This window comes from Quercus robur, chromosome 4 (assembly GCF_932294415.1).
Source record: "Quercus robur chromosome 4, dhQueRobu3.1, whole genome shotgun sequence".
NCBI classification, from domain to species: domain Eukaryota; kingdom Viridiplantae; phylum Streptophyta; class Magnoliopsida; order Fagales; family Fagaceae; genus Quercus; species Quercus robur.
In genome coordinates this window covers 78,826,939-78,837,239 of record NC_065537.1, presented here as the reverse complement: position 1 = coordinate 78,837,239, position 10,301 = coordinate 78,826,939, and positions in this window count along the sequence as shown.

The window sequence follows — 10,301 nt, the reverse complement described above, 5'->3', positions numbered from 1 at the left end:
TCAAAAGAAATACATGTACCAATCTCACTTGAAGAGATATACAGCATTTCCAGGTGTGAGTTGGTTTCGTTAGTCAGTTAGTGTCACTTATTACTTCTGATTTATTGTCAAAGGATGGAAAAGAGGAATTAAGAAGTGTAAATAAAGTGCATAACATGCCTTGCGCTCCACCAAAAAGCGTGTTGAACTTTTGGGTTTTGAGTGTGTCAAATTATTGAGAATAATGTTCTAAAATTCTTGATTTATAAAGTATGGACAATGACTTATGGAGTTGGTGAATATGGCTACCAAATCTATTCTTGTCTTCTTCTACCTGTAGGGCACTTGCTTCAATAGGGCAATCTAATTAGCTAATTAATTAGTGCAAAGTTGGAAACTACTAAGTTGTACAATATTTTGAAACTACACATGATAATATACTTTTCCTCTCGTATGAATAGTGACTTTTGCTATGAATTAAATGAATGGAATTCAATATTACATGAGAGGAGGGAGCAAGTAATTATTGTACTATTAGTATATAATTATTTTTTATTTAGATTGTTATATACTAAAGAAAATTTACCACCGTGCACCCTTGGTGCGGTGGTCACTCCACAAATATAAATGTTTGTGAGGTGTGGGGGGCAAGAGCCGTGATTCAAGTCTTCAGGAGGGAGGTTCACACATATACACTTTGATTATGCTAGAGTAGAAATTTTATTTTGTATATAAAATTAAAAAAAAAATTCTTGAAATAGTACAACTTTTGTGGTATTTCATACCAATAAAAACAAACCATTTAAATATGACTTAAGCTTAAAAATCATGTGAAAAACTTAAAAGTTTTGTATTTAAGTGAGCTTGCTTTTATTTCTATGAAATATCATGTAGTTTTGTAGTTGTACTTCAAGAATCAATATCAATCAATCATCAATATATATATATATAAAAGCAGAGATCTCATGTGGGAGAACATGAGATTCTACCATGTGGCGCTTTCTTTGACAAAGAATTTGTTCATATAAATTCTTTACTCAAATGTCACATCAAAGATAAAGACTAATTAAAACTCTAAAGATAATTCCCATAAAAAAATTCAAAAGATAAAAACTCTTTATTTTCTTAGATTCATTGTATCAAGATGTTTCTTAAGTGCCACATTATAGATAAGAACTAATTAAAATTTAAAAGATAATGACCCTTTATTTTCTTGGGTTCAATGTTTCAAGACTTTCCTCTCTCACAAGGCACAAAACTTTTCGTGATTCCACTAACCATTTTCACTTCTTGTACTTCCATTACTTTAAATACACCTGCCCATAGCCTTTCATTTTCATACCATTGTTTATGTGCTTTTTTGTTTTGTTTTAACCCTCATAATTTCTTGTTTTCTTTGTCATTTTTGACTACTATTTAGTGTGGTATTGGTATAAGCCTCGACCATAAAAGTAAAAAATGATGATTATTTTGGAATTGTCTTTGTTTTGAATCAAGATTATCTTAGCTTTAGTTGCAACCCCAAGTTTAGTTGCAACTATTCAAGAATAGTGTGCAAACGGTGTACAAACCTCAATCTTATTTTGTAGTTCTCTCCATCAAAGCTACAATTTAGTAGTTCTTCACATACTTTTTATATTCTTTCTCATGCATCTTTCATGTATAGTATTGATCCATTTGTATCTTTTTTATTTCTTTTGTTAATGCTATTAATTATAGTTGTTGCGGTTTGTTATGATTAGTTTCAAATTATTTAATTTGTTGTTACAGTTTTGATATACAATTGTAAGTTAAATTAGTGTGCCCTACTTCTATATATAAAGACAAAGCTCATGTGTAAAATTAATAATACAAGATCAGTTTTCCCAATTTTAGCTTACAATTTTCTTGAATTTTAGCATTCTCTCTTTGTTTTTGTTTTGTTTTTTTGTTTTTAAATGATATAAAGGTCCTATTAGAGGTAATTAAATATTGATAAATGCAAGTATATTTAGCCAATTTTTCTTTATTTGATTACATTCTCTTTATGTTGGTACACAAATAATTTTGTTTCATTTAGATTATAAGCAAAGTGTTTGAGGTTGGGGTCTTGAGATTTGGTGGTGAGAATGAAGTGGTTGAGGAAGTGTTCAATTTTAGAAATAAAGTCTACCTTTTATTTAGATGTTATTTAATTATTTTAAATATTAAATTCATAATATTGTATAGACTCTTAGAAATTTCTAATAACCATGCAATTCCAATCTTATATATATATATATATATATATTAGTAATGAAAACCCACTCAGTAGTTGAAAACTACCTCTAGGATAAGGAAAAATTATAAAATTTGAATTAAGAAAATTAAGTTTTAAAGCATTCAACAATATTATGGAAAACATCATAAACATTATATAACAAAATGTTTATTATATATGGGTTTTAAAAAAATAAAAATTATTTTCAAATGAAATTACCATGCATCCATGCATTGCACAGGACATTATCTAGGGTCTAATAATTACTCATCATGAACATGAGAAAATATTTTCCTAGACTTATAATACCATATTACCATTCACTCAAATATCTTCTCTTCTATCTTGGTTTGTTAATGCAAAAAGTTTATGGCTAATATTTGCGGTATCACTAGTGTTGCATGTACGAAATAAGCACTAAAATTGAATGTGACCTAGGGATAATTTGGGAAATCAAGAAATAGCACACCCCTCTTACATAAGGGTGGATTCCACAAGTGTGATATATCCACAAGGTAATACCAAAATACCTTCTCATCCTAAAAAATTAGGAGTCAAATGGCATCCTATGTGTGTCACTCAGTGGGTTCAAAGCCATCATCTATTGGAATCTTTTTTTTCTTTTTTTTTGAGAAACAATCATCTATTGGAATAAAAAAATGTGGGGATCCATGCTCTGTAGTAGTTTTGATGATGTTTTGAAACCCTTGGTCACATTCTTGCTAAATGTTTATGGACTTGTTGTTGCTATAGTCGCTAGAATGGATGGATTTAAAAATAAAAAAAAATAAAAATTTACCCCCAAAAAAATCTAGAAATAATGGGAAAGAGCCTTGGTTTGTTAGCTCATAGTAAAATGTACAGTATAATTATCTCACCACCATACCCATGACAAGTGGAATTTCGAAAACGAGGAAGAGGAGACGATGGTGACTTTTTTCCGGATTAGAGAAAGAATGTCTGGAATTTTGAAAAATCAAGAATAAAGTGAGTTCTGATGGGCAAGAATGAAGTGAGTTGGTGGCAGTTAGTGTTATCACATTAATTTTTAGAATATAAATGAATTAATAAGTAGTGTCTTTTACTCTTTTTCATTATTAGGTAATGGTGCAACTTGAATTTATCTCATGTATATATATAAGTGTGTGTGGAACTAATATTGTGACATGTTAGTTTGCCAATTTTTAAAATGAAATGTTTATATTAAAAGAACTCTAAGGGTGCATTACCACCGCATACCCTTGATGTGATGGTCATTTCACAAGTATAAGTGCTTGTGGGGTGTGGGGGGCAAGGGTCGGGGTTCAAGTCTCCAGGAGGGAGTTTCACACACATATACACTTAGATTAGGCTAGAGTAGAAATTCTATCTTGTATAAAAAAAAACTCTAAGGGTGCATTTGGTACATTGAATGTGGATTATAATAGGAATTGTAATCTTTATTACTAGGAGTTGACTTAGTGGTTCCTAAAGTTTTATGATATTCATCGACCCTAGGTTCAAAACCTCTTTGGGTCATCCTCATGAGATTCTTTCTTGTAATAACTTGGTGCGTGTAAGACAGGGGGGACTGCATACACCAAGGAAAAAGTTAGATACTCGAAGAGATCTAGACACATTTGTTTGTAAAAAAAAAAATAAAGAACTCTAAGCGGTAAAGTTCCCTAAGAACTCTAGAGGATCTTGGTCCTAAATGGGTATTAATAGTGTAAAAATATTAATCATTCATAGGCGGTGCATTGATTATTTGTGTAAATTAAAATTTATGATTAATATATATTTTTTAAATTATATAAAGAAAAACTGATTTGGAAATTGGAAGATGAAAATCTTGCTCAAATTGTGTTGCTTTAGTAACAATTAAAACAAAGTCTTGCAAAAGATTAAAAAAAAAAAAATTATTAACACAAAATCAAGAACAAAAAAATAAACGTACGATTAAATTAATAAAAAAAACTAAATAGTCCTTTAATTAATTCACTCAAGAAGAAGATTTTTACCTAAATTATGGTCAATTGACACTTGCCTTTGTTGAGGTTTGTGGATGTGTAACACCTCCTTAGGTATGAATAAATTAATAGATATCTTTTTTTAAAATGAAATATTTTTGTAATGAAAATTTAATTGTTGTATTTTTTAAAACTAGGAGTATTATTTTATGAAACCTCATATTATTATTTACCCTTACAGCTATCTTTATTTACTCTATTTGTAATGACATGTAGTATACTTAAATTAAAAAAAAAAAAAAAAAAAAAATTTGAGAAGAAATAATATACTTGAAGTTCATTCCTTCAAATATTAGAGCACATAATAATTACTAGCTCAACAGAGAAAGTCTCTTTTAGCTCCTACCACTTTACTTTCAGACACTTCCTAGAAAAGAAGTACTAGACTGATAACAGGGAAGAGAACTATTTAAGACAGATATCACTTAACTGATTGCACCATAAGTGCATATTAAAGTAAAGGAGGAACTTTTTAAAGACCAACTGATTACTTGCTGACAGACAGGCTACACTTGATACCAAAAGGAATGAAAGACCTGTGGTCCATTACACTTGCGATAGGCTACACTTGATAATTACAAAGTTCTAATAAGCATTGTAAATAGATTCTTGAGAATTTATTATAAGTTGCTTTTGCTCTGCATGAGTTTGGAGTATGTTTTTATTTAAAGGAACACAAAGGTAATGATAATCGGCTTTTTCTTTAATTTAATTATTTTTAGTGAGATCATAACGTTAGGTGACTAAACAAATGAGCAATCGATTGAGAGAGAAAAGAATCAGGCATAACAAGCCGACACTTGTGAATGTGAAGGAGACCATTTCTTGTTTGCAGAGAAAAGAATTAACACAAAATCAAGAACAAAAAAATAAACATACGATTAAATTAATAAAAATAACTAAATAGTCCTTTAATTAATTCACTCAAGAAGAAGATTTTTACCTAAATTATGGTCAATTGACACTTGCCTTTGTTGAGGTTTGTGGATGCATAACACCTCCTTGAGGTATGTATAAATTAATAGATATCTTTTTTTAAAATGAAATATTTTTGTAATGAAAATTTAATTGTTGTATTTTTTAAAACTAGGGGTATTATTTTATGAAACCTCATATTGTTGTAATTTACCCTTACAGCTATCTTTATTTACTCTATTTATAATGACATGTAGTATACTTAAATTTTTTTATTATTATAGGCTACACTTGATAATTACAAAGCTCTAATAAGCATTGTAAATAGATTATTGAGAATTTATTATAAGTTGCTTTTGCTCTGCATGAGTTTGGAGTATGTTTTTATTTAAAGGAACACAAAGGTAATGATTAACGGGAAGGAATCAACTTTTTCTTTAATTTAATTATTTTTAGTGAGATCGTAACATAAGGTGACTTAACAAATGGGCAATCGATTGAGAGAGAAAAGAATCAGACATAACAAGCCGACACTTGTGAATATGAAGTGTTAAATATGGCGACTAAACCCTAGACTACTAGTACAAGCAGGAATGGGCTTGGACCTATTACATTGGGCTAATATGTCTAATATATATCTCTAACATGAAGGAGACCATTTCTTGTTTGCAGAGAAAAGAATTAAACAGACATAACTTAATTGCAGGTCGACACTTGTGAACATGAAGGAGAATATTTTTGTTGTCATGGTTTATAAGCAACGAAAGCGTGTGTTATTATCAATGTCATGCAAACACGCAAAAGCAATTAGTATATATATTGGTTGCTCTGTCTAGTCCATCCCCCTCACAAAAATTGTTCTCATCTTAACTCTCTTCACAAAAATAGCATTCATTTAATTCCCAGAAAGAAATGGCAGAAGGTGTTAAAAATCACAAGCTAAAACAACAAGCTTCAAATCAAGAAAGAAAACACAGAGAGTTCAAGAAGATTCGAGAGAAAACAGTGAGAAAATTCTGAGTGAAAGAGAGAACTTTATTGCTCAATCTATGTATTATAAAGGACTATCTAATTTACACATATCAATACCTATTTATACTAGAAGTTACAGATCAGAAAGAAGAAGAAAAACGCGGGAAAACCTCTAACAAACTCTTAACAGAATTTCCTAATTTTGCTCCTCCAATAAGCTTATGACAAGTGTCACTCTACTGCTAACTAACTAACTGATTACTTCTTCTCACGTGCAACTCACACGCTTCTATTTAACTCTTTAATATTGCAGCAATAATCTTCTTTAACCATACTTTAAGCTTCTTTTGATTCAAGCTTTGATTACTTTGCTTTGTTTGTGCAATGTTCTTCTTCAAACCAGACTTACATCTTTCCTTCATTTTTGCTATACCCTTCTTCAATTCAACTACACCCTTAGTCTTTTTCTTAACAGCCCCCCTCAAGACCAAAGCTACCTCTGATGTAGAAATAGCTTCTGTGTCTTGCAATGACTGTGGATAAGTAATGTTGGCACTAAAAATATTGATCAAGCCTAGCCTACTTATCAGGTCCAGAAAGGTAGGTATGCCAAGTGCCTTAGTGAAAACATCAGCCAATTGCAAATGTGTTCTTAAATGGAAAGTTTTCATCATACCTGCCTGTATCTTCTCTCTAATCAAATGACAATCTACTTCAATATGTTTTGTCCTCTCATGGTATACAGGATTGGCAGCTATGTGTAGGGCTGCCTTGTTATCACATAGAGTAATGCAGCCTTTGAATGTTCAATTCGAAAATCTTCAAGTAAGTAAAAGAGCCAAGTGATTTCACAGCAAGTTGAAGCCATTGATCTATATTCAGCCTTTGTTGAAGATCTGGATACAACACTTTGTTTTTTTGATCTCCAAGAAATCAAATTCTCTCCAAGGAAGACACAATACCCTGTCAATGATATTCTGGTATCCGGGCAGCCAGCCCAATCTGCATCACAGAATGCTTTCAATTGAAAATCTGACTTGGCTGAGAAAAACAACCCTTGCCCTGGAGTGCCTAGGCTTGTTTAAGAATTGACTTAGTCTATTTACTACATAACAGATATCAGGTATTGTCAAAGTTAAGTACATCAACCTCCCTATCAACCTCCTGTACTGTGAAGGATCATCAATTAAGTCACCCTCATCCTTAAACAATTTGAGATGCCGTTCCATAGGAGTTCTCATAAGCTTGCAACCTAACATTCCTGAATCTGTCAGCACTTCAAGTGCATACTTTCTTTGGTTAAGACTGATCTCGTTTAGAGGTAGATTGAAAATCTGAATCCATAAGGGTGACCATTTTAGCTCAATCTCCCTTGGGGTTAACTCTCCTTCAAAGTCTTGGATTAGCACCAACTGTTTTTCATAGCTCCATGGACATATCAATCACTTCCTTCTTATCTTTCCCATCTCCGAACTCTACCAGAAACAAATCCGCCTCTAACTCAAAAAAATTAACTCCCTTGTTTGTTTTCCACAACATCCTCAAGTTCTTCCTCAGTGCATCTAGGCTTATGCTTCTATGGGTCAATATCTTCATAATAGCATAGTTCTTTCCTATCTCTTTTGCAGCTTTGGTACTACTACTTCCAAGCTCAATTCCTTTGTCCTCCTCCTCTGTGAAGGATAATTTCTTCCATAACTCTTCAAGCTCTTCTGACATTGTATGCTTCCTCCTTTAGCCACCTTAAATGGGTGTTATTGCCTAACAACCCCACCCCCCGACCTCACCCAAGGAAGGCAACTCTAACTCTTGCAAGAGCTGCAAGACTAACATTTACTTCTACGTGCACAAGCGCACGAGAGCACACCTTACATGTGTTTGTGGTTTCTTTGATATCATTGTACTATCACGTGTATTATTAGTATATCATACAAGCACTCAAACAATCAAAATCAACCATAATGTTAAGTTTGAGAGAGAGAGTTGGACTTTTTTTTGGATTTTGAAAGGTATATATCTTAGTTGGATGGCTGTGACTATAGTTGTTGGTGGCACCGGTGAATGATGTGTTTTGTCTGCTTTTGATGCAAGTTGTCGGGAAAAGCACAGTCTATTTGTAATTAATAAATTATAGCTGAAATTATATCATATAAGTAAATTAGATAGAGTTATTTTAGTTTCCAAAAAATTGATTCACCAACCTTAAATGTTTTATCTATAATATTTACTAAAAACTAGACTATTTGTATTATCAATAAATTAAAATAATAATTTAATAATTTGTAAATTTATTTACAAACATACACAATCTAATCTTAAGATTATATAAATTTATTTTTATATGTCTCTTCAAGGACACTCAGGTAATAGGTTCAATAGATTTAAAAGATGTTGTGAAAACCTTGAAGTCTCAAATTTCATCTACCACATCCTGGAAAAGTCTCATAAGCATATAATGGAATAATCTAGCTAAAGATTAGGATATCACTTCCGTATTCTAATATATATAAATACACACATGCATAAACTCATACAATTTTAAAAGGCTTTTATTTAAACATAAATATATTTAATTTTCTCTCTCTCTCTCTCTCTCTCTCTCTCTATATATATATATATATATATCTATAATATTCACACGTTATACATTTCAAAATTTGTAGCTAATTAAGTACCTCAAAAATCTTTATAACATAAGAAAGTTAATATTATATATATATATGTTTTTAATAAAGAGTGATATTTTACTATTACAAAGTTGAGCATGTATGTCTTATAAATAAATAAATCAAATTCTAAAACATAAATAATAAATTATTGATTATGTTATTTATGTGACATCAATTACCTTCATTAACACATTGGTTTTTGAAAATGCAGGGACTTGTTTGTTTGTTTTTTTTTTTTTTTTGATGAAAAATGAAGGGACTTGTTAGTCATGAATCATGATGCATAATGGCTCTTAACTTTTTTGTAATTCGTAGAAGAACTAAAAAGTTCATGTCTCTCTGTCTGAGGAAGTGAGCTTGCTCTCTTCCCTTAGCAGTAGAAGTATTTTTGTCCTTTCTAACGAAGGAGAGTTTTGTATCTCTAAGGTAATAGGTTACCTTTAGAGCTAGTGGGTTTCGGTTTTTTGGGGTTGTAGGGAAACATAATTGTTTTATTTGAGTTTGTATCTCTGTTTTTTTTGGTATGGAGGACTTAGTAGAAAAATGGAGTCACTTTACTCTATCAGAGAGGGAGACTATGGGTTCTGTACTTCAAGGAGATCAATAACTCGATGAGTTCATCATGGCAACACAATCCCATGGTGTTCAGTCACAGTTAAGCTCATTGGTGAGAGAGGGGAAGGGAGGTTCGATGGAGGTGTAGCCAGCAGAAGGGATGACAGAAGGGGACGATGATGATGTGGCATTACAAAACATTAATGGAGAGATGTTACAAACCGTTGAAGGCAATAAAGAGTGTGAGGCACAGGAAAATTATTGCGTGGAAGTGGTAGACACATTACAACCAATTCAGGGAATCCAACATAGTTCAGATTCTTTATTGCCTCCTATTAATGCTCCTACTAATGAGGAAGTTGTTTTGGAGTCCGAAATTTCAATTCCTAATTCGGTTAAAGTGTTTGACTTATTTGATTTACAAATAAGGGAATTACAGGAGAAGGAAGTGCAAGGGCTAGCTAGCAACGACAATTCTACATTTAATTCTAATAACTCGGACCCTGACTTCACCCATAGAAATCATTACGTGATAAATCAGGGCTTCATGTCCAATACGGTTACTAAAGAGTAGTCCAACACGCAATTGAATGAAACAGAGGCTGAGTTGGACAAATCAGATCATCATGATTTTATTTCATTTAATCCTCATGATTTTGACTCACGTGCATCTTCGTGTACCTCAGTCCAAACTCAAAAAAAAGAAGCACGTGCCTTTCATGATGCGGCTAGGGTTCCCACACCAAATACCCCATTGCGTGTTCTTCCTAAGTGGTCACGCAGAGTGAGAGAAGTACACCCCTCGGCAAGGCCAGTAAGTGAATCTCTTTCAGGTAAAAAACGTGATGCATCTGACATGAATATTTGTTCTGATTTACCTTCTAAAAGGCAACAGGTTTATTAGAGTGATGTTGAAGAAATTTTTGAATTGGTGGAGGCTGATCATCAGCCTCGCTAGGACCA